General features: G+C 44.6%; 1 protein-coding gene across 2 annotated transcripts in view; it reads left to right on the plus strand.

The window, feature by feature from the left end:
• Nucleotides 1-24,361, plus strand: part of CGNL1 (cingulin like 1) — a 432,222-nt gene that overhangs the window by 82,799 nt on the left and 325,062 nt on the right. Inside the window, exon 2 of one of the 2 annotated variants that reach the window (XM_069624908.1) lies at nt 13,349-13,526. The exons of the other annotated variant lie outside the window; for it this stretch is intronic. The gene's annotated coding sequence lies outside the window, so the exon portion shown is untranslated. The remainder of the gene's footprint in view (nt 1-13,348; nt 13,527-24,361) is intronic. 2 annotated transcript variants of the gene reach the window in all.

Here is a 24,361-nt window from a genome sequence, read left to right on the forward strand (position 1 = left end):
GCTTTTGTTTGTTCTTTTTTTGCTTTTTTTGTTACATTTACCAGGTTAACACCGGGGTAAAGCAAAAAATGAAGAGTTCTCAAAAAGCAATTTGGAGGAGGAAAAAGGTAGCAGGGGGGCGGGAGGGAGAGGACACATGTGAAGTTGGAGAGTTAGGTGTGGTCTGCGGAGCCAGCTACAGTTTGAACGTTTTCAAATTATCGGGGGGATACAGGGTGAATATCGCAACATTACTGCAGTAATAACGCAAGAAGCGCTAAAAAAGAAAATGGGTCACAGGTAATAGGAGAGGGCTACGGAGGGAAGAAGCAGTTGAGAGGATTGGGGGAAGCAAGGAAAGGAGAGTGGGGCATATGGTGAGTGCCTTTGACGATGAGATTCGGATTTCTGCTAGTTTTCCCCATTATTGGGGGAATACTGTTGTAATGCCGCAGGAAAAGGGAGTGGACATTTTTTTTACACATGCAGAGATCACAACTACTCGGCCAGGCGAAGGGGTCCTCTGAGAAGAAGTTATCAATGTAACATGTGCAGTGGTCACGGCGGATGGCCATTTCTAGTGGGCTCCAGGGAAACGTATTGGTGCCTGGGCCCCAAAGAAATGCATTGGTGCAACATGTACAGTGGTCATAGCCAAATGCTGTGGCCACTTGTCATGGCCGAAGGCCATGGCTAGTGGGCCCCAAAGAAACCTATTGGTGCAATAAGGACAGTGGCCATGGCCAAAGGCCATGGCTAGTGGGCCCCAAGGAAACTACAGTCTAACAAAACCCTTGAAAGAAAAAGTTAAGGATCAGATTGAACGTGAAAAAACATAGCAACAAAACCTTTGAAATTCAGTGACGAAAACTTGGTTAAGAGAGAGTCAAGCTGATCAGATTTAACGCAACGAAACCCTTGAAATTCTGCACTCGATAAATATTTAAAATGTTTACACTTAATAATAACATGATATAAAATCATACATGCACAAGTATTATATGATATGGCATTTATAACGTGCCTATGCACAAGTGTTTCAAAGTGCGACGAGGCAAGGTAGGGGGAACAGAGGGAAGACTGAGACCACGATCTTACTAGGCCAGGTGACATTGAGATCGCGCAAGTATCATATGGTTAAGCCTGGAGCATTCTTTTGTAGTATTGAACATATACAATGTAAAATAAAATATAATATGTAATGTTATAGAATTTTATATATTAGTATGCAATTCCAACACTTGCGGGGAAAGTACCTAATCTATCTAAATCTATTTGAGGTATTTCAAAGATTATATAATAACTAGATATAGTAAAAAAAAACAAAATAAAGAAGAATTGATAGACTTGAAACAGGTTTAATAGTAAGTGTTATGAAAATAGTCAATATTCATACTTGAATTCGTTTTACCGTAATAACATTACATGAGCACATTTTCCAAATGGCAAGTTTAAAAAAGAATAATCACATACAAAAGAAAGTATATGCCCGTGTGCATTGTGATGATATATGATGTAAGAATTTGAAGTTTGGTTAACACGCAAACAAATCAGTTACTTTTACTGCGTTATGAAATTTAAAGAAAAACAGAAGATTAGAAAGTAAACATTTAATTATAGACATAGTAATTTTATTGCTAATATTCTTAGTCATTTCTTTTGAAAATAATTATTTTTATTCAATTATAATAGATTTATTTCAAAAGTACAAACCTGCTTATATAATATGCTTCTTTGTAATAATATCTGGTTGTACTTACAATTGTATGCCGCATGTTACATTTCTAGGAACCAGGGCAGACTACATGGTACTGTGGAAGTATGACATATGTACGTAACTGGTGTGTAACAACGCAGAGTTGTTATATTTTAAAATGTAAGGAATCATACCAGTGAAGTCATGTATGATGTGATTAGTGATGCTACAATGATGTCTTGCAAGCATGCATAAGTAATCTTGATTTTGATCCTGGTTAGGTTTTCATGTCAGCAAACCCTTGGAATACATTAGTTATGTGGGTGCCAGGCAGATGCACAGATAGTGAAAAAAAGTTAACACTACTTACTGAGAAAGAGGGGAGACAAAATGAGAGAAAGGGGGGGAGAGATGAGAAAGAAGAGCAACAGAGTGGTGTAAGGAGAAGGGAAGGGTATGAAGGGGTATAGATTTTTGGTTAAAGGGAGAGTGAGGTAACATTTGTTTTAAAAGAAAAAGTACATATGACGTGTAATAGAAATGAGAATAGTCTGAGAGATATAAAAATTATTCGTCGTGTCATGTTTAAATACACAACAAATCAATTCTTTTTTGTTTTTTTATGTTTGTTTATGTTGGTTGTGTAATACTAGGTTAATGTCTTATGTTTTATGTTTGTAACTATATGGTTCACGTAAATGTTATTTGTGTATAGACCTGGTTTTAGGGTTGTTCAAAGAATATAACCCTGGTTTTATAACAACATTTGATGTGTTTTTTCAATAAAATATACATATTTTCTTGTATATTTGAGATTTTTGTATTTTGAGGGGACAAACTACGTTTTTTCTTGTTAAAATTTGCTTCATATTTGTCTCTCTTCTCTTTATATATTACAAAAAGACCATGGACGCTACATCTCCTTTTGTTGGAAAAAAGATGTGTTCATAAAGTCCATAGTCTTGTAAGCATGGTGGAGATATATGTGTTGTCCTTGAATGATGTTGCTGACAGGTCTGTCTTTTATGGTGCTTGTGTTTTCCTGCTGTGTGGAACCTGTAATGTGCTCTTGCTGTTTAGTGATGACGTGCTTGCTTTTCACTGGTGTGTGAAGCTTTTGGTTTCCTTGATGAGTTCATCGCTGGTAGCTTTTCGAGCATTGACTGTTTGTGACATAAGGCTCTCCTGGTATTACTTCGGCGTCGTCGTCCTTATTGCTGTTTGCTGTCTCTGCCTTTCCTGTACAGTTGCACACAACTTATGCTCCTTTTACTGCCTTTTCCCAAGTCAACTCTGTTCTGGGGCATGTTTGCTACTTTCCGTGGTGCACTGAACTTTGAGGCCGTGCCTGTAGTTTTTGCAGGTAATTCAACTTTCACGCTGTCCCTTTCTTCGGCAGTGGTATCATTTTCTTTGTTAAAACAATTTTCGCAGTGCTTTTGCACTTTTTGCACTTTGGTTTTTAAGCTCTTCAACTTTTGGACTAGTGCTCTGGGATTTCTTGTGGTCCGTGAAGGATTCCTTTAGGTGTTGTGAGCATGTCCTCTTGCAAGTTCACATGCGTTTGTAGTAGAGTGTCCTCGCAGTGGCTTCTACCTCCTGCACAATTTCACTGACGTCTTGTGCCATCGCTCTGTAGATGCAGTCTGTGAGAAATCTGTTATTTCTTTCTACCTGCACATTTTCTTTTGGATGGTGGAAGAATGACATGCAGTACTTTATCCCATATCTTTTTGAGACAAGAGGGCATAGCTCTGGAAGTTCATTGTATCCCATCCCATAAAGCACGTGTTTGGATATTCTTCGCGTCGAAAGGTGTCTCTGAATACGTTGAGAGTAGATGTCACAACTATTTCATGCAAAAAGTGCACTTCTAGCCATTTCAACATGTGGTCAGGGATTACTCCCTTTGAAACAGAAATATGCATTGGTGCTTTCCTAGGTCTGATTATCTTGTCTCCTGACATTTCCCAGGCCTGACCCGTCCACTCTACACTCTACTGCATCTTTAATCTCTTACTACTTTCGTAGCACATTCCAGTGTTTCCTGCATAGATCTCTACTTCTCGGACTATTGCTGCCCACCAGTATGTCCCCCACAGTCTTTTTCAGGAGCATCTACAGTCACGTTTTAGCTCACTGCACCCTTCACAGAGGAGAAGTACCCATTTGCATATCAGTATTTGTCGCACCCACAAGGGCAGCCCAGCACCGAAACGCTAGGCAATTCTCCTCTGAACAAGAGTACCGACAGCAACCCCAGACACGTGTTTCAGCCTTGTCGGGCCTCATCAGTGAGGTGAAACTGAGCCGCTCTAAGACACAGTGAGCAAGGGGTCCACTTCTGGATTACCCTTGGTTACGTAGAACAGGTTATTTGGCCGTGTTTGTCCATGTTAGAGGTGCTCCTAGACCTTTTTATGAACTTGGGGGTTCAACCTAAGTTACCCAGGGTAATTTGGATGAGCACCTTTTGCTCACTGTACTTAGGCACAGCTTCACCTCATTGATGAGGCCCAACTAGGCCGAAACACATGACTGGGGTTGCTGTTGGTACTTTTGTTCCGAGAAGAATTGCCTAGCATTTCAGTGCTCGACTGCCCAGGTGGGTGGGACCAGACTGACGTGCAAATGGATATTTCACTTCTGTGGAAAGTACAGTGAGCTCAAACGTAAAACATGGTTGTAGGTCCCAGTGATGTGAACACATTATGCTGTAAAAAGAGGGGCCTCATTATAAGGTTGCCGATGTCCTGGCGGTAGATCCGCCAGGTAAGGGTAAATGGAAGTATCATTTTCAGCACTCGGTCCGGCGGCATTACTGCTGGTTTACAAGTGCCAGAGTGACGGTGTTAATCCCCATTCATGTAGTCCCATAGGACTACATGAGGTGATTTGCCTTCATTACCGATACAGGTGCCAGTAATGCTGGCATATCTTGCCAGTAGGGCGCCTGCCTTACCTCCAGCTATTAGCTGGAGGTAACACAGGTGCCCCACCGGCCGACCTGTAGTCAGCCTGTCCAGTAAAGTGCCATTATTCGTGAATACCAGCACTTTAATACCGGACCAGCTGACCTATAATTAGGCCGAAGGTTTGGTTCTACAGAATGTTCTGCTTCCAGTTTCCAATAAGGTTGCATAGGAAGTTGTAGTGGCCGTTTTGCTGACCATCCTGCAATGGTCCATGACTAATGACCACTTTTAGAATCTTATCTGATTAAAGTACCCGTGACCTCAGAACTTCTGAATTCACTTCTAATGTGACTTCAGTGGCATCGTTCATGCATGCTACCACACATTCTTCACTGTTGAAGTTCGTGGGATCCACTGGCGTAACGGGGGCACCTGCAGCCCCTGTGGTGCGGGGTGACCCGCTAGCACATGTCCTGGGAGGGGGCCCCACTTTGAGAAAAAAAAAATTGAACAAAAAATATTTGTTCAATTTCTTTTTATTTTTATATTTCTTTTTGAATTCACTCTGCATTCATAAAGAAATACTTTATGTAACAGTTTTTTTTTTTTAAGAAGGCTGAGTGTCGACATAAAGAAACTTTCTTTTTGAAGTCTGAGGGCTGCCCCCACCCATGACATGGAAGACCCCAGGCTGAAGGCCTCCCTGTCATGGGGTGGGGTGAGCCCTTTGACTTCAAAAAGAAATAGTTTCTTTTTGAAGTCACGCTGCCTTCATAAAGAAATTATTTCCGTTATGGTTTGGTCCTTAATGGAAATAATGTGTTTATGAAGTCGGAGTGACTTAAAAAAGAAACAATTTATTTTTGAAGTAAGGGCTCCCCTTAACCCCATGATGTGTGTGAGTGTATTTTGAAAGGATGTACACTTAAATGTGTAGGTGGCTGCCTTTGTGAGTGTATGGTGAAAGGGTGCACAGAAATGCAGAGTGGCTGGGTGTGCGTGTACAGTGAAAGCGTGCACACTTAGGATGGCTGCCTGAGTGTGCCTGTATGGTGAAAGAGTGCACACTTAAATGTATGGATGCCTGGGTGTGCATGTGTGTATATGGTGAATGGTGTGTGTGCGCCTGTGTTCGGGGTGCAACAAAACCTACATTTCGAGGGTGCTGATCCTTCAAATGTTGGGAGAGGCCCTAACTTCACAGGCGGTGGGGGAGGAGCAAACTTATTTGTGTGGGGACATCTAACTTCTTTACGCATTTTAATGAGACTGTTCTAGTGCAACTTCAATGTTACAAGCAGTTAACTCTCTCTCCTTTAAGTCTCAAAGCACCCACTTATGGACTGCTGTGAGAATGAGAGGTCTCCTGTTCCCTCTCTACCCTCCCAATCACTCGCCTGGCATCCAAGTACTAAACCCACATCATGATTTAAATTGCCTAAAAAAATCTGGTATTTGAATGCAGGTCCTAACAGTGAAATGTTTTACGTTGGTAATTGCTGGGCCTTTGTTAACAGCGAAACCCAGGTGCCATTTTACATCTGCGTCCTGTTCTGTCAGGCAACTGCTCTGAATGTCAGCCAGGTTGAGTCAACATGGCCCAACATTTCACGGGGAGGTTAGGGGGGAGTGCTGAAGACCAGTCAACTTAATGGTGTTACGCCACTACTTGTGTTTAATGCCTTGATTACTTATTGGTAATTGCCATTACCCCTAGCCCTATTCTTCCTCGTCCCTGTACTTGTGTATGAGGCACTGTGCCTCATACACAAGTACTCGAATGAGGTAGAGGTGCATGGAGGTAATGCCTGACTCCGCTACCTTTTAATCTTCATTACTCCTAGTCCCACTGTTCCTCATCCCAGTACTCACCTATGAGGCAAGGAGCCTCATACGTAAGCTCTGGGACAAGGAAGAGGGACGTGAAGGTATTTTGGAGTTTGGGGGGGGTAGGGAATGAGAGGGAGAGGGGATGTGTGGGGGGCGGGATTGTGCGATCAATCATAATGGTTGTCCATGTCCAGGCTAAGCAGGCATGCTATGTGGTATTAGTGGCTAGAGTCATTTTGGTGCAGTCAGTGTAGTCATTCCTCAGTTTAGTTTGACTTTTTTTTTTTTTACTGCACATTTCTGATAAAGCAGTCCTAAGTTTAATTACCTGGCTAGACTGGCATTTGGGTACTGCCAGTCTAGCCGTTTCTTACTGCGGCATTGTATATTTTTCTGGGCATCTGTGATAAAAAGATATATGATATAAATTTATAAGACACCGTACACAAGTGTTTTTAGGGCCGAAAAGACAAGGAGGGAAGATAGGAGGACAAGACAAACAATCTTACTAAGCCTTGTGTCATTCAGATCTAGCAAGTGCGAGAACGAGAAATGCAAGGGGAAAGGGAGGGGAGAAGTGCAAGGAAGAGGAGGGGGAAAACAGGGCAGTAATGCTCTGAGTAAGTGCACGCGGCTCTGGGTAGTGCAAGGAGAACAAGGGACTGTAGGGTTACAGTTACAGCCCCTAAGTGTGTGGTAGGCCCAGAGGCAGTGCAAGGCTGACTGATCAAGAAAGAGCCTGGACTCGGTGATACTCCGAGGGTAGCCAAGCAACCAGTCAACCAGGGAGGCACCTGCAGATGAGAGATCTACCCTCCACTCTGCCTGGAGAAGCGTCTAACCCGTAGAGAGTTGGAGGTAGCTGGGGAAAGGGCTCGAGAAGGAAGGTATTTTGGAAGAGAGTGTTGGATGTAGTGACCCCAGAACACCTTGTGGACAATGCAAAGATTCTTGAACTTGATCCTTGCAGCCACTGGGAGCCAGTGGAGAGATTTCAGGGCTGGAGAGTTACGATCCCTAGGCTTGAGGCTAACGATAAGTCTTGCAGTCCTGTTCTGGATTAGTTGAGGAGGGCGAAGAGTAGAGGAAGGCAGATTGAGAAAGAGGTTGTTGCAGTAGTCCAGCCTAGAGAGAAACGGGGCTCTGGAGACAGTGAGCTTCTGGGGGAAAGTGAGAAAGGGAAGAGTTCCTTTGAGGAGAAGCCGCTGGTAGTGGGACTCCTAGGCGACGTCCAAGATGTGAGGAGAGAAAGAGTGGAGAAGATGACACCAAGGTTGTTTGCCTTGCAGGAAGGCAAAGGAATAGGGCCCAAGGTGGGTGGACAGAGTGAGAGAGGTAAAGCACGGGCGGGGGTCCCAGTGAGAAGGAGCTAGGTCTTACTGGCATTAAGGCAGAGATTGTTGGAGGCACACCAATCATGAATCACGGATAGACAGTCAGGAATGAGCAAGGGAGGAGAGGAGCCTGAAGGAAAGCTAAGTGTCATCCGTATAACACTGAAAGTTAGAGGAGAAGGTAGAGATCAGGTGGGCCAAAGGGGCCAAGTAGAGGTTGAAAAACCAGGGTGAGAGGATAGAGCCATGGGGAACGCCACAGGTAGAGAGAGAGGTGGTGGAGCAAAAGGGACCAAGTTGGAACTGGGAAGAGCAGTCCAAGAGGAAGGAGGTCAGCCACTCCAGGGCCTGATCCGTGATGCCCGGGTTCTCATGTAGTCTATTGATCAGGATGGCGTGGTTGACTATGTCAAAGTAGAGGAAAGATCAAGGAGGATTAGGACAGAAGGAATGCTGGAATCCAGGTTAGAGAGCAGATCTTAATGTGTTCAGGAGAGCAGTTTTGTGCCTCTGGCAGCTCTTAAGCCAGACTGATGGTCAGGGAGACAACCAACAAATTCAGTGTGGAGAGTAAGCTGGGAGAGGGTGAGCTTTTCCAAGAGTTTGCCCAGGAAAGGGCTGATAGATATTAGGCAATAGTTTGCGATAGTTTGCCGGGCAGGTAGGATCAGCAGATGGCTTCTTGAGGAGTGGGTGCACACGGGAGTGCTTAAGTGGGAGGGCAACGTTCCAGTGGCGAAAGAGGGATTACAGAAATCGGCCAAGGCTGGAGCAAGGGTGTCAATATGGCCCTTGATCATTCTGGAGGAGCAGGGGAGCACCTGTTTGGATGACACTCATCGATCGGACTTGTCTAGAAACCTCATCAGGTTTTGTCGGAGAGAAAGGGGGGGAAAGGAGGAGGAAAGGTAGAGATGGCCAAAGAGAGGCCGAGAGAGGGAGAGGAAGAGGAGATGGAGGACAGGATGTCCTGAGTTTTGGCCAGAGCCATACAGAGGGCCTGGGAGGGAACAGAAGAGAGAGACCACAACAGGATTGATCAGTTCCTTGCAGATTTTAAAGATTTTGCCCGTGGTGTTAGAGGCCGCTGAGACCCGGGCTTGAATGTGTGCTCTCTTCTTGATGAGTGTTATTGCTTCGACTGGCATTTTGGTGCAACCAGTCTAGGCATCTCTAAATGTGGCCTGGCATGCTTTACTGTAATGTTATTACATGTCTACACTGGTCTACATTGTGCAGCCAGTGGGACATGTTTTCAATGTGGCATGGCATTTTTAATAGCAAAGCATTTATGTTCCTGTGCATTGTTGGTGACTTGCTGTATTGCATTGGTGTTACCCTACAGAACAATTGCAAACACTTCTGCTTTTTAGCCAGTTTTTCTCAGCAAGTGTGCTGTATATTGCATTAAAACACATATTGGGCCTAATTACAAGTGTGCCGGTCTGGTAACAACGGTGCCAGTAAGCCTACCAGCACTGTTGTTTCGAGACCAGCACACTAGTGTCTGCCTGCTGGAGATGCTGTGCCTGGCAGGTCTGACCACATCGGCCACGGTAAGCAGACCGTAACGGAGCTTCTGTGTTCCCCATTCCCATAGAGTCCTATGTGACTCTATGGAAATGGGGATTTACAGAATTACCGGCACCTGACTTCCCGGATACCGGGGTTGTAATACCCCGGTGTTACTGGGAAGTCAGGCGGTGGTCATTTTTTTTGGGGTCTGGTGGCAACCCATCGGTATCACCAACAGGGTTACCGCCAGACCCGTAATGAGGCCCATTTATATCTTTCTCCTAGTACAGTGTGCGGCACACCCCTTCAGCAGCATGTTCGTGCTTATCGTGCAAGCGTGATAATCTAAGCCCGCCTAGAGTGTGGCACGACCCGTGATTTGTTGCCGAGTTGAGGGGTGGGGGGGTCCTCAGCATGGCTCACGTGGGGGAGGGGGGGGCACATTTTGTGTTATGCCACTGGTGGGATCGTTGGTGGGGAAAAGGATACATGACGGACAGTCTGCTTGCATGTGCCCGAGCCATGTTCTTGAATCCTGCAACATGTTCAATGCCGAATGAAAACTCCTGGAGTTTTGCAGTGACCGCAGACCAGCAGGAAAGGGCTTTCTTGGCTCCTTTTGGAGCGAGGATGTGTACCAGGTGCTTGTAGTCTATTCAGAGGCTGAAACATCTGCCCCAGATGCGAGTGCAAAAATGTTCAGTGGCCCACGGACAAGCCCACATGTGTGATGCTGATGTTCAAACTGCGCAAGTCTTTGTTTAGCCGTAACCCTTTACCATCTGATACTATAGGACTCGCCCATTCTGCGGCTTCTACTGCCTCAATCATGCCATCTTTTTCCATGGTTTGTAGAAGATTGCTTAGGTGAGTGGAACAATGACACTTAGTGTTGAACGGGGCATGTTCCTCCTCAAAGCCTAACTTTGTTCAGCTATCAAGTTGTTGATGCAGCTTCGGGCGCAAATTGGGGGCATGGGGGCATACTTGGCAAGTAGTTATTTTCATGACGGTTGTCGTGTTGTTAGCATTGGGTCAACATTGTACGGAACTCGTTTTTATTTGCAATTAACCCTGGTCTTGAAGACCTGGAATTGAGGTACCCCTTTTTTTTAAATAAGGATAATTCCTCCGGCATACCTGACCTTGAATTCAAATTCACAAACTCTGTATTTTCCAGATATATAAGGCTGTCACCAGGGGAGTTGCTAGGTCTGGAAAAGACCTGGGGCTAAGCTGATGTCGGATCTGTTGGGACTGGGGGCTAGCTAGTCTTTTGGCTGTAGCTCCTGAGATTCTATCCGGGGCTACAACCAAAAGATCAGAGCTATAGCCCCCTTAGCCCCCCCCCCTAGCAACGCCCCTGGCTGTCACCAAAGCACTGCATGTCATGAGTGGTACAACATACATGCTAAATAAAAAAAACTATTCATGACACAGGGCACACAAAATGTACTCGCCCACTCGCATGGTCGAGGAGATTTCATGAAGGTTGAGTACCAGTTGCTTGTTTGTTCTGTTGCTTTGTGTGTAACACCAGTTGCACTTTTGTCCTGTTCCCAGCCTTTGCGACAAGGCTTGTGGTGTTTCAGATAAACCAAATCAAAATAAACTAGGGCATTCTATAATGTGTACATTTCCTTTTACTTGCAAACAGTAAAAAGCTGGGGCATTTGAGCCGTGGTCTGTGTGCATTCTGTGGTTTCTCGTTGGGATCTGGTTAGGCACCTTTGTGCAGTGTGACTTTTGTGAAGTGTGACTTTGTTTCTGTGTCCTGGTTAACCTCCATCGGTTCTTGGCATTGCTCCCAGAAGCCTGAACCCACCAGGGACGTCATTTCACCAAAATGCCAGGGGTAGCAGAAGTGGCATCACACGACCCTTGACCCCTGATGACATCACAGGAAGTGATGTCATTTGTCCCCACCTCGACGTGGGAAGCGATGGAACACAACCTTTCACCCGTTGACAAAACAGGAAGTGGCATCACATAGCATTGTACACTACGAAAAATATGGTTACGATATCACTATAATGTGATGTACATTTCATACAAGAATGGATTGCCATATGTATCGTTAAGATCAGTGTGTATAGGCCCATATTACCAAATTACTATGAATGCAAGCAGACGTCCATGACCAAATGATAATGATGTGTTATTATATAGGACTTACGCTTAAGCGCTTTATATAGAACAAATATACATACAATATCACCCAACCTGTGTTGGTTCTCATTTATCGACCTCATAAGGATAAAAGTCTGAGTTGAGGCGTTAAGAACAGGCTAGATCAGTGACTCTCCCCCCTGAAGTGTGAATAAACCTTTAATGAGGCTAACAATTATTGTATAGAATTCCAGAAACGACACATTATTTGGAATTTAGGGTCAGTGCTGAAAGTGTTCGACTTGTGGCTCTCCTGGTCATGGTGCTGGCCACAACCCACAGCCCAGGAGCTTGCATTTTTGTTCCCCCAGGTCGCAAGGGAGACCTCAGAGGTCGCACTTGCGACCGCTAACGACCCATAAATGACGTCCCTGGAACCCACCCCATACCACATTTTCCCACAGAGCCACTGACCTAAATCTGCATGAGTGACTGCTGTTGCTTCTGTGGGCGCATCTGGCTCGTGTGTTTGAGTACCAGTGCTGATACATGCCCCACCCTGTGGGTAAAGTGTGTCCTGGGCGATTCTGTCACGTGGTGTGCATGCAGAGCGGCTGAGGGGTATCCGTGGAGGCGGAAGCGATTCCATTGGAAGTTGTAGTTCCTCTGATTGCTCTGTGGTGGGCACCTTATTTGCACGTGAAAGTGCCTCACCTTTCTACCAATCGCTGCTGTGTGGGTGGCTCAGAATTAGGCAGGTTGCTTTGACCTTCCAGGTGTCTACTTTCGGTTTCTGGGTTAAAACATGGCCACCTGCACATGGATGCCCATTTTTTTTATTTTTTTTACTTTTACATCGCGTATGGGTATTACCTAAAATGTCAGCTAAAGGGGGATGGGGACAAGGGTCCAAAGTCGCTTTAGTGCAAGGGCAACCGACTCCTCTGAAACTACCTTCGCTGCTGCGATTCCTCTGAAAGCCTATTATGTGTGACGTCACACATCTTTGAACTCCATGCTGATATTGCAGGAAGCAAAACAGCAAAACCTTTTTGTAATTGTAATGGGTTATTTAGAACGCGCTTAATACCCAGAGGTTTATAAGCGCGGACCCGGGGATCGAACCTGTGTTGCTCCGCGTATTCTTGCTTCCAGGACGAGCACGTTGACCCGCAGCTATCCTCCCGTGAGTCATTACTGTACTGGAGGAGATCACGTCCAGCTTTTGATCCTAGGCACCGCCCAGGAAGTGGTTAAATAAAAGGATAAGCAATGCAACGACAAGTGGTCGTTCACAGCACACCTCTGCCATTTTGGTGGCCTCATTGCGCATGGCCCTGCAAGAAAGGAGTGGTGGGTGGGATAGCAGGGAAGGAAGATGAGAAAACTGGGGAAATTGATGTATGAAGGCCAAAAGTACCCGAATCCTAATGTGTGTTTCTTCTGGAGGGGGGGGGGTCCCCTAGATCAATACATTAGAGGTCAATACTCCATGACCATATTAGCTGCTGACTTGGGGTCGGGGGGTTTCTCATAGAACTGGTGTTCCATAATGCCAAGCGCTTGGGTTCATTGTGTGAGTAGTGTAAGGTGGTACGAGACATGAGTCTGTCTGTGAGTTCAGGGTGTGAAATTGGGCTAGCAGGAAGTAACATTTTGTTTCAAAGTTATTGTTCAAGTGGCTTGAAAAATGTGGACTCTGTCTCTTCAGGAGGAAGAGGTCTTGTTGTTCCCGTTCCATTATAGGGAGCAGGAGGAAACTGAGCCGAATGAGTGTGATTCATTGGCAGATGCTTTGCGCGCAGCTGTGCGGCCTGTTGGCGACAACGTTCCGTTGGGTCAATCTCTCATAGAACGGGAAGTCTGTTGCTTGCGGTTGGTCCATCTTTACGGGAGTCCCGCCAGTTTGTCATTTGAGTAACCATGCTTTCAGGGATTTTGTGACTGCAAAGTGCTTTTCCTCTTTGCAGATGAATGGGGAAAGAGTTCCAGAGCTTAATTGAGAGAGAAGAGATGGTCCATCCTCTGTGGTTTTTCTGATTGAAGCGTGGCACTGTTACCAAGGCGGCATTACTGGACCGTAGCCTTCTGGTTGGCTTGGAGCAAATGATGGGCCTGCTTGTGATTTCTGGCCCGCTGCCGCAGAAGGTACGATAAGGAAACTAAAAAAAGTGTTTCTTCAAAATCTTACATAAGCAGATAAAAGCTTTCCCCAAAATGTATGTATGTATGTATAGTTTTTACATACAGACTAACAAGTTGTATCAGAGCGCTGTGCACACATTTCAAAGATAAAGTATAATCAATTTCTCAAAAAACATTAATAACATCAATTAGATGAACATGTTTCCAATGCTAAAAATGCAAGTGGTCATCCTCACTAATGAAACTCTCATTAAACCTCAATAACATGTGCCATCATAAAATCTTAAAAAGAAGACACATTGGTGTTAAAATCTGTGTATAGTTTTATTGCACAACCATGGCCTCGCTAGTTTTATGGAATTTTAAATGGAAGAGATCTCTTAATTCATAAATAATATAACTGCCATTGTCTGCTGTGCTACACTAGTGTTCTTCGGGGGAGGTGATGCAGGGAATTGTCCCACCTCTGCTCTCATGGGCTTGGGGGCAGAGGGGTTTGAGACCTTTGAATCACAAGCAGAGAGTTTAAGCATTTGGCTTTTAAGGAAGAATTTAGGATTTGCAAATGTGAGTTCTGGGGACAACCGAAATCTCATCCATGGCTTCTGTAACTTGTTAATGGCACCCTTCAGTTCTTTAAAGCGAGCACAACTGCTCTAGTTTTTTATTTGCTCATTAATGTAAAACACTTACTTAGGCTACTGTGTGCTCAGTCACAACATGTTCCATTTTCCATCACAACACACCTAGCCCAAACCTTTTCTTTAGCCTGTCATTAAATCCCTCTAGCCAAAACTATTCTGCAACCTTTGGCTCTCCTGATATTGTGGACTACAACTCCCATCCGTGCTAGCAAGCTTAGCAAATGGTGAGGGATCATGGGAGTCGAAGTCCAAATCATCTGGAAAGACAAAGGTTTCAGAGCACAGCTAAAGTTGGGAAATTGTACCCTATCCTAACAGCAAAAAAAGGAACCTGCTCAGTCTTTCGGTGAATTGAGTAACTTTCACCACTCGGATTGAGGTAACCTTGTGACACCAACACACAAACTAGCCCACGGAATGGCTAAAGCCATTCTTTAAGAAGAGGAAGTGTTGGTGGACGCCTAGCAACCCAGGCCTTTTTTATAGCCCGAATGTTTGGGCTCATGGAGCAAGGAAGGAAGGCTGAGGTCATAGAATGTGCTTCCACGGCTCTTTCCAAGTGGCATTACTCAGGCCCAAAAATACACCATATTGGAAGCAGATGCAGTGGCCAAGTGCCCGAGGCGGCAGCAGCAGCAAAAGGTGCCCCTTTGTAAATACGGGGCGCTCCTTCTGCCCTAACCCAGCAGAAGATGCTGTGTGCGCTTGGCGCCTGCATGGTAACGGGGACCTGTCGTGAGCTATGATTTTCCATAAAAGCACAGCAGTACATCGTTGCAGTCCTAATTTCAAAGAAAGTGAAAGGTTTTCTGATTGGTCTGCATGCCAAGGGATCTTGGCGGTGGCAGGGAATGGAGGTGTGGCTTGGATTCCTCCCATTACTGGGGATTCGCATGAAAGAGAAGAAATGAGTGAACCACCCACGCTCGGTGTTTAGGATCTTTGGCAAACTCGCTCTTCCCCGGATCGATACAGAGGGTGATGGGTCTGGTCCTTTCTCATGGCATATTTGGATAAGTGGGAGTACATGGCATGGCACAGCAAAAGGTTCAATAGACGCTGGATTGTCTGCGGCTTGGTGTCCTTGGTGGAAGGGGGCGTGGGGTTGCAAGTGCAGCTTTTGCCGTTTACTTGGTGCAGCGCCTCCCACTCGTCGTCTATTAGATGACGAGTGGGAGCGCTGCACCAATTTAACAAATGTATATGAAATCTATCATTCTGTTTGTTACCCCTATACATGGCAGCCAACATGTATTTCACCTCTAAGACAGGGTCATTTGGGGAACGTCGGGGGGGCAAAGGTCGCCCTTCTTACCCCTGTACAAGTTTATAGGAAGTTCGTGGGCACTGAGTAGTGGGGGCCCCACCACACCAGGTCAGTAGGGTGCGCTGACCAGGACATGTGGCACATGCCACGTTCAGCTCCAACCCCTTCTCCTCGGGCTTCCTTGCAGCTCATATAGAGGAACTGGGAAGCTCTCCAAGCTTCCAGGTTCCTATTTGTGAGCAGTACGGAGGAGCAGGGCCTGGGCTAGAGTGACGGACCAAAGCTGGAAAAACAGGTAAGTAGGCTTTAAAAAAAATAAATAAATAAATAAAAAGTGATGTGTATTATGCATGTGTGAACTGCGTGTCAGAAGTATGTATGTGCTATGGGTAAGTGAGTGGTGGCTGAATGAGTAGGAATGTGATAGTGTGTGTTTGAATGTTCTGTGTGGGTGTGTGCGTGCCTGTGTGGAGAATACAGTGAGAGTGGATGTAAGAGATGGTGTATGAGTGAGTGACTGGTGGCTGAATGAGAAGAAATGTGCTCGTGTGGGTGTGTGCGTGCCTGTGTGGAGAATACAGTGAGAGTGGATGTAAGAGATGGTGTATGAGTGAGTGACTGGTGGCTGAATGAGAAGAAATGTGATACTGTGTGTGTGTTTGAATGTTCTGGGTGGGTGTGTGCCTGTGTGGAGAATACAGTGAGAGTGGATGTAAGAGATGGTGTATGAGTGAGTGACTGGTGGCTGAATGAGAAGAAATGTGATACTGTGTGTGTGTTTGAATGTTCTGGGTGGGTGTGTGCCTGTGTGTAGAATACAGTGAGAGTGGATGTAAGAGATTGTGTATGAGTGAGTGACTGGTGGCTGAATGAGTAGGAATGTGATAGTGTGTGTTTCAATGGTCTGGGTGGAAACAAGGGTGTTAGACACATTTGGAGGTCGTGTGTCATCGCTTCCCGTGATGTCTTTTGGGGGGGGGGTCAAATGACATCACTTCATGTGATGTTATCAGAGGCCAAGGGTCGTGTGTTGTCGCTTCCGCTACCCCTGGCATTTTGGTGAAATTACATCCGTGCTCTGAGATGCCATGCTGTTAAGTGTGCCTGCTTTCTCTAATCCCCCTCTTCTCGTTGACCCCTTTTTACCATGTTTTGATGGTGGGATATTGACGGTGGCACTTCCAGTAGGTGTGTACAGCGGCAGCACATGTCCGAAATTTTAAATGATTTATATTTGTAGGGTATTTATATAGCGTGGATCCAGCTTCGGGAAGCAACGGTGCTCTTTACAATCCTAGGGGGGAGAACAAGGCAGAGGAACAAGGGAGTGGGGCTATAACAGGGGAGGGAGGGCAATTGGCAGCAATGGATCGACAAGTAACCAGGGAAGGAAACGGTGGGGAGCAAATCACCCAGCCTCAGGTAGGGGTGGGGAGTGGACGGTGTATGGACCTAGGTCATTGTGAAGCAGGCCTCTCCAGACCTTTGAAAGTATATAAAGACATTATTGGGCTAGATTCTTTAAGCTCCTTGACCCTTGCCCACCCCACTAAAAGTACAATGTGGTATAACTGAGATGCATGCCCTTCACAGCTGCCATTTGTATGGACTCAAGGCACTTTGCCTGATCTGAAAGACAGGGTGGAAGGTTAAAGTTTATAAACAATCGGCATTAAATGGGGGAAGCCAGTGCTAGAATTGGGACGAAAATTCCCCTAGATGCGGAAACTGGCAACAATTGCCTCCCAGAATTCAGAATCCCGGGGAATGTAAAGCCCACAACTGAGCCCCTACACACTGCACTCTGTGCTCCGCTTTTTTCCAACAGGGAGACAAACCTCCAGCTCGTTTGTCTTTGATGTGCTATAATGCATTTCAATGTGAGCTGGCTGCAGACACAGTAGCAGAGAGTGAATGAATGGGAGCAAAGATTAAAAAAGGGGGGGGTCAAGGCATCCTTGGTGACGTATGGAAAGAGTGCGGGATCAGCAGATTAAGCTGCTTTTATTCATAGCATTGTTTCCCAGGAATGTCACTGTTAATAAGAATCTGGAGACAGCCATTAAAGACGCTATTTGCAATGTGACCTTGCTTTGTTGATGTTTGATTTGTCTACCTTGGTTTGTTCTGTAAACTAATATAATTTTTTTTTTATTTTTTTTTTTAAAAAGACGCTAGGCCTACTTTTATGGCAGGGAGTGTTGGGGGAGTCGGAAGCTGCTGCCCTGAGGCGGGGCTTGGCTAATGATCCTCGTGAGGGAGAGGGTGCGAGTAGGATGCATGACGGGTTCTCTCTTTATATTGTAATGTGGCGCGATGTGGATGCCAGTCACATGTCTGACAATATCCGCCTTTCAGCACATTGACATCAGGGCATTGGCTTTTTTCAGGAGCACCGTTGGTGGATGAGTTTGGTTCACTGGGGGTGGAGAGTATCTGTGTAAGAGAGTTATTTGGGTCTCTAGACTCATTGTCTGATGGGGATGGGTGCGACCCCCCTTTTTACTGGTGGCTCAGTACCACAATTCAGCCCTGGAGTGGACTTCATTGAAAAATCAGAGGTGGCCCCTTGTACGTCAGAGGTTTTCGATCACATTGGGCCGCCCAAGTTTAACCTTTTGGGCACACATACCCTCATTCTAATGAATGGTGCAACATGGTGCAAGTTGAAAGGTTTTCACAGCATTTCCTGCACATAGTATTAGATCAAATGTCCAGAAGGAAAAGGAAAGCCGAATTCCCTAGACCTACCATGTTAGGCACGCAACTTCTGACCACTTACATAGATCTGTTGATCCCAAAATGGCCATTTTATTTTTCAGATACGGCAAGGATATCTCCAAGGGTGCGGACAGGGCCTGGGAAATCCATCAGGATCACATTTTCAATACTGTGGGTCCCGTCTTGAGGTGTATGAATCGGTCCAAAGAGGCCAAGGTCACACAGGAACCCCTGGACCGAGGGGAACCTTTTATACCCGAAGATAATATTGGGTTCTGGCAGAGGGCCTTGGGCCTCATTGGTTACTTCAACACTTCTATTAATCAGGAGTGGAACAAAGAAATTCTGATGAAGGTGAGCCATAAACTGGTTGGTCTAGTACAGACAGAGGTCTACAACCTGTGGGGTCTACAGACTCGTTGGACTACGACTCCCATCACCATTGACTATACTAGACAGGACTGGTGGGACTTGTCAAAAACATCTGGCGAGCCAGAGGCTGCAGACCCCCATTCTAGCAGATTCACGGGCTCAGGGAGATGCCGGCGAGGTCCTTTTTAGAGACGGTCTGGTGAAAGAAACAGGAACATTTGTATCCGTTTTGAATATTTAAAAATTAATTTGTGAGGTTGTTTTTTTTAGCAGTCCTATATTTGAAGCATATAAAACTGCATAAGGAAGAACTGTCTCACATGTTACTGATGCACAAAGTAAACAGAGTCGTCTCTGATTCAAAAGCAGAAGTTTGGAAAATGGCCGCCCTACTTGTGACCCTCTACAACCCGGAACTAGTTGCCAAATAAATCCAATAAACTAAACTCGCATTTCAATTTAAACTGACCTCCGCTTCTAAATGTTGACCTAGGTGTGTTCAGTCTTTGAGCATTTTCTCCTCTCTGACTGGAATTGTAATTAAATTGTATCATAGTCTCCTGGTATTTGGAGTTGAACACACAAACGGTGGGAAAGTATCTTCTTTCTATTATTCAAAAGAAATATAAAATGTCAGCTTTCGAAAGCTGGGCAACTTTAATCTTTTTTTGTTGAACACGTCATCTATAGCATACTTTTTACCCCTTAACGGCCCTTTTACTCTTTAATGGCACTTTCACCATGCTAGTATTTTAACAGTCTATATTTTTAACTCGATGGTTACTTATTTTTTTTCTTTTTTTTTTGGTGGCGGTCTATTTTTTTTACTCGAAAGTGATGAAAAGCCTAATCGGTTCCGCGGTACGTTGGTTCATGATATGCAACTTTATATATAGCTTTGATGCTACTAACTAGTCAAACAGAATTGACCTTTTATCAACCAAGCACACTTTATATAATCTGCCTTTTTAACTGTTAAAGCCTGTTCATGACACAACTGCGCAGCTGCACTAAAGAATCTTAATGGTTGGTTTAATTGATGTTCTGACTGAATTAGAAGAAACTGTGACTGCACAATTCATTGTGCAAAGGAGCCCCTCTGGTTTCTGGAGCCCTGAAGTCATGCCCCAGTGGAAAACGCCCATTTGGAAAAGGTTTGAGGGCTCGGGTGTGGTGCCCTAATGCCTTCTTAATTCAGGGAGCGCGGGGGCGGTCGCAGTTACTGTGTTGAATTGGGAAAACATTGCACCCACAGTAACTATCGGCGCTGCATATTCCCGTAATGAGTAATCGAGGAACGGTGCCAGGTGTTGGGAGTGCGAGCTGCAATCTCGCGGCGCATTCCTTGCATGTCTCTCCCATATCCCTGTGTTATTGCTTTGAGCTTTTAAGCCCATAAAGCCCTCCTTCCATCCCCCCCCACCAGCACATAATTGGATGAATTCCTAGATTCATAGTTTCAATGGAGCGTAAATGTATTCCAGTCATCTAACTAGAATTTCTTCGCTCTACCCCAGGCTCTGTTACCAAGTTAATTTATAGTTTAAAGCATTCACCATATAGAAAGCAACATATCTTTATAATTCAGTTCAAACGGCTCATTGTTTGCCCAGAGACGTGGATTCACCAAAATGCCAGTGGTAGCGGAAGTGACATCACAGAACAATGACATCACAGGAAGTGATGCCACTTTACCTTTGACCCGGATGACATCAGTTCATCTTTAACCCTAGTGACATTACTGAAAGTGGTTTATGGGAGTAAAAAAAAGTACATGAATGTTAAAATACTGAATACGTACTGAAGCAGACGAGAATTACTTTTTAGATACCAATCAGGTTTTCACAGGAGTGCTGCTTTCATGTGCCATGGATGGGATCATGATATAATCGGATTCAGGGGCGTTGCTAGGGGGGGGGGGCTAAGGGGGCTATATCCCCTGATCTTTTGGTTGTAGCCCCGGATAGAATCTCAGGAGCTACAGCCAAGACTAGCTAGCCCCCAGTCCCAACAGTTCCAACATCAGCTTAGCCCCGGGTCTTTTCCAGACCTAGCAACTCCCCTGATCGGATTAGACCCAATAGTACAACATAGGCCAAGGCAATATTGGTTCCAACATCAGGTTTTCTATTTGTAGATTTGAATATATCTTTAAGCAATAATTATTACTAAACATCGAGCAGTTTTGGGGAGTGCTGTGACCCGATTCTTGAGGGATTTGAACCTCCATGGGTCGCAGAGCCAGGGGTCACACAAGAGTTGCCAAGGGTTGCAGTTGAGACCCCTGGTGAACCCGAATTGACATCCCTGTTTGCGCCTGGCTAGGTGTGCTTCTGTGTGTCTTTGTGTCCTTCTAGGTGTCCAATGGTCAGTACTTGTGTGCGGTTCCTGCATTTACGGAAGAATCATGGTTCTCACTCTTGTGGCCTGGTTTCCCATTTCCACTAGTGCCTCGTATCTGAATGATACTATTACGGTTCCCTTTATTTTCAACACGAACTTTAGCAGATTAGCGCTTATTCTATATAGACTGAAGTGTGTACAGCACTTTCAAGTATTTATTCTTGTTACAAGATGGCTGTTAGCCATCTGTGTCTTATTGACATGTTCTTGACGTAGTCGGGTGATTCACGTGTGTTCAAGGGGGTGTTCTGCAAGTAAGATCCATACTACATGGACCTCTGCTTCTTCCTCTTGTGAGGCAAACCTAGAACTCTGAATACTTTGCAAGGTAAGACTGTAGTTTCCTCTGCTTGCTGTATGCGTTTTTGGCCACGACCTTGGGTTACGGCTCGTGCTTTGAACTAGTCTGTTTTCGTTTGTTACAGACTGAAGCCAAGCGCAGCAGTTTGAGTGGCCTCTTCCCCTCTCAATTATGTGAATGTTGGAGGTTAGTCCCACACAGAGCTTTTTGCCTACATCTAGGTTAGACTTGTAGCAACGAGGTGTCCATTTTTGAATTTGTACCCATTTAGGACCATTTTGTTGTCCTACTTTGCGTTCCTCCCAGTGTGCGGCGTCGGCTAACCAGTGTTGGATAGATACCGTACAACAAAGAACTGGTCTATGTTGGAACCAGAAGAATGTTTGGAGTTTACTCTTTCCAGTAGGTTTGTTAACATTTCTTCTTCATTTTATATTATTACTTGGGGACTATGATATAATTATGAAATTATTATTTTGACAGATGTTTAGGCTTTGAATTTGTTTAATCTGCAATGAGCTTTCTCTGTGCCCTGCAGAAGGCTGGGCCATCAAAACCTTTGTGCCATTTCCAGCTGAAACTCGAGTAGGCACTTTAAAATAAACGCAACTATACCCTTGAATATTTTTGTTGGGATAAATGAGCATTACTTGGCTTGTACCTACCTGTCTCTGTGATAAATTTGACACATGTACAATTAAAAGGTGTTGAGCTGACGCTCAAGTGCAGCTCAAGGAGTAATCTTCAAACCAGGTGCTGATCATTCGTTTTTTTTCTTTTTTGACAATTGCCAGTGATTTTATTCCTTTCGTGGTGCGCGAGTATCTTTGGTGTTGCTTCTACTTTGGAGGTGGGCACTGTTGACGATGTTGACCATATTTTTGTCTATGCAGTGTTGATACAATTACCTAGTAGTTTTAATCTAAGTGGATCAAAGTTCAATGTATGTTTTAATGTGTATTTTGAGTGCTTAATTTTTTTAATTTAATATTATTTATGTAGCGCTCAAGGGCATCTGGGCGCTGATTTACAGGTTACAATTGAGCTGCATGTAGTTTCTTTTTTCAGTTAACAACGTGCATAAAGTGATAAGATTTACAGCTTACATCTGAGGTGCAGGTAGTTTCATTTTTAGTTAGAAAGGTACATGCAGTGTTACAAGGAGGCAGGTTATAATACAGCACAGAAGTACAAATACAGTAAAGGAGATACAGTTGTGCTACAAGGCATACCATAATTACAATAGAGGGGTACCCTGAGTTTCTTGCATATGTCACTTTTCTGATGCTACGGTCTTTATTATTCTTGTGAAAATAGCTGTTTTTATTTATTTTATCAGAAGGCCCAGTAAGTTGTCTCAGTTCGGCGTCTGATGGTAGGACATTCCAAGGTTTGGAGGCTAGGAGTGGAAAGCTCTTGCCCCGTTTTTTTCTGGTTTGTATCTAGGTACCATTAATTGGTTGACCTGGGGGGCTGTGGTAGGTCTGTTAGATTGGATCTTCGTGAACTTCCAGTTTAGGTATTTTGGGACTGTGGGTTAAAGATGGGGTTTCAAGGGCGATTCTGCTCTTCGCTGGAAGCCAATGAGCCATTTGTCTAGTGGGAGTAATGTGGTTGGCTTTTGGAATGTTGAGTGCCACTCTTAATGCATTGTTCTGTAATACTTGTAGTTAGTTTCGATTAAGGCAACCTGTGCCGACATGTAGGGCATTGCAATAGCTTTTGCCGATGTGTAATTGTCTTGGTGTGATGCTAGGAGTCTAAATATCAAGCTTTCAAATTTCCCGTGGCCCTGCATGCGAAGGCTAACCGGACCTGTTTTTGTTTGGAATTCTGGGGCTTGTAGTTTTCCTAAATACTAAAGGAGAAAAGAAAAACGACATGTACTGGAATCCAAGGGGGATAAATGACTTTCTCACTAATAGCCATGGTAAACTGAGAGCTCTGTAACTCTAGAAGAAACAATAGTATGTTAAAATAAACCGAGGTGTTGGCACAAAATATGTTGCCCAGGTGGTTGGTCTGTGGAGATAGAGCAAGTTACCTGTGCCTCTCGTTAAAAATAAATGTGTTAGGACCTAGTGAAAGCTGAAGAAATGAAATTACCTCTATTGTATATTTAAACTGAAAGTATCGACCAACTTATAAAATGATAACTTATAGGCGTATTTGATTTATTGCTCTTTTTTGGCGAATGCACCTGCTCAAGTGCTTTCATTTGTTTTAGTTCATGTTTGCAGGGTCCAATTGTTTGCTGGTTAAATCTCTAGGGTCTGGTTGGCCTTTGGCTTATTGATGTTACATTCCCCTTGCCAATCAAATAATCTATCTGTGGATCAAATCCATGGTTTTGAATTTGTTTGCCAGGATTCAACACGAAATCCTGAAGCTGGGCACCACTGCTGGTCGATCTATGTCCGGGGTCTGCAACATTTGGCTCTCCAGATGTTTTGGACTACAAATCCCATCAGCTGTAGCCAACTTGGTGAAAGTGGAGGAATCTTGGGAGTTGCAGTCCAAAACCTCTGTAGAGCTACAAGTTGCATCAAATTCATGCTGAATCCGAGGCGTTGCTAGGGTGGGGGCTGAGGGGGATATAGCCCCGGGTCTTTTGGTTGTAGCTCCGGATAGAAGCTAAAAAGGCTAGCTAGCCCCCAATCCTGACAGTCCCAAGCTTAGCATAGCTCCACATATTCTCCAGACCTAGCAACACTCCTGCTTGATCCCACCTTTTAGATCCACCTCTTTCCTCCTTCCTCTTTATTGTATGTGGCTCTCGGGTCCCCTATAGTCTACCCTTCGCCTAACCCTTTTAATCTTTCCACTCGCAACCTTATACTAATTTAGCTACTTCCACAAATTCGAAAGGAGGGTCTAAATTGTTTCTTGAAGCACTAGAATTGATGAAACAATATCTTATAATGAGACTATTTGTATTGAAGGTGCCTGCACATAATTACATCTCTTTGAATGTTTCTACAGATCTTTGTGGTTCCCCCAAAGGATTACCTTTTTGGACATTTAGGGCACCAGTGGATTTCCTAGGTTCCGGGTTCTTACACACATCATTGAGCATTCCAGTTAAATGAATCAAGCATATTTTTGTGTTTCCTTTATTGTGAAACCAGTA

The sequence above is a fragment of the Ambystoma mexicanum genome, chromosome 11, assembly GCF_040938575.1.
Source record: "Ambystoma mexicanum isolate Mex_15411 chromosome 11, UKY_AmexF1_1, whole genome shotgun sequence".
Taxonomy (NCBI): domain Eukaryota; kingdom Metazoa; phylum Chordata; class Amphibia; order Caudata; family Ambystomatidae; genus Ambystoma; species Ambystoma mexicanum.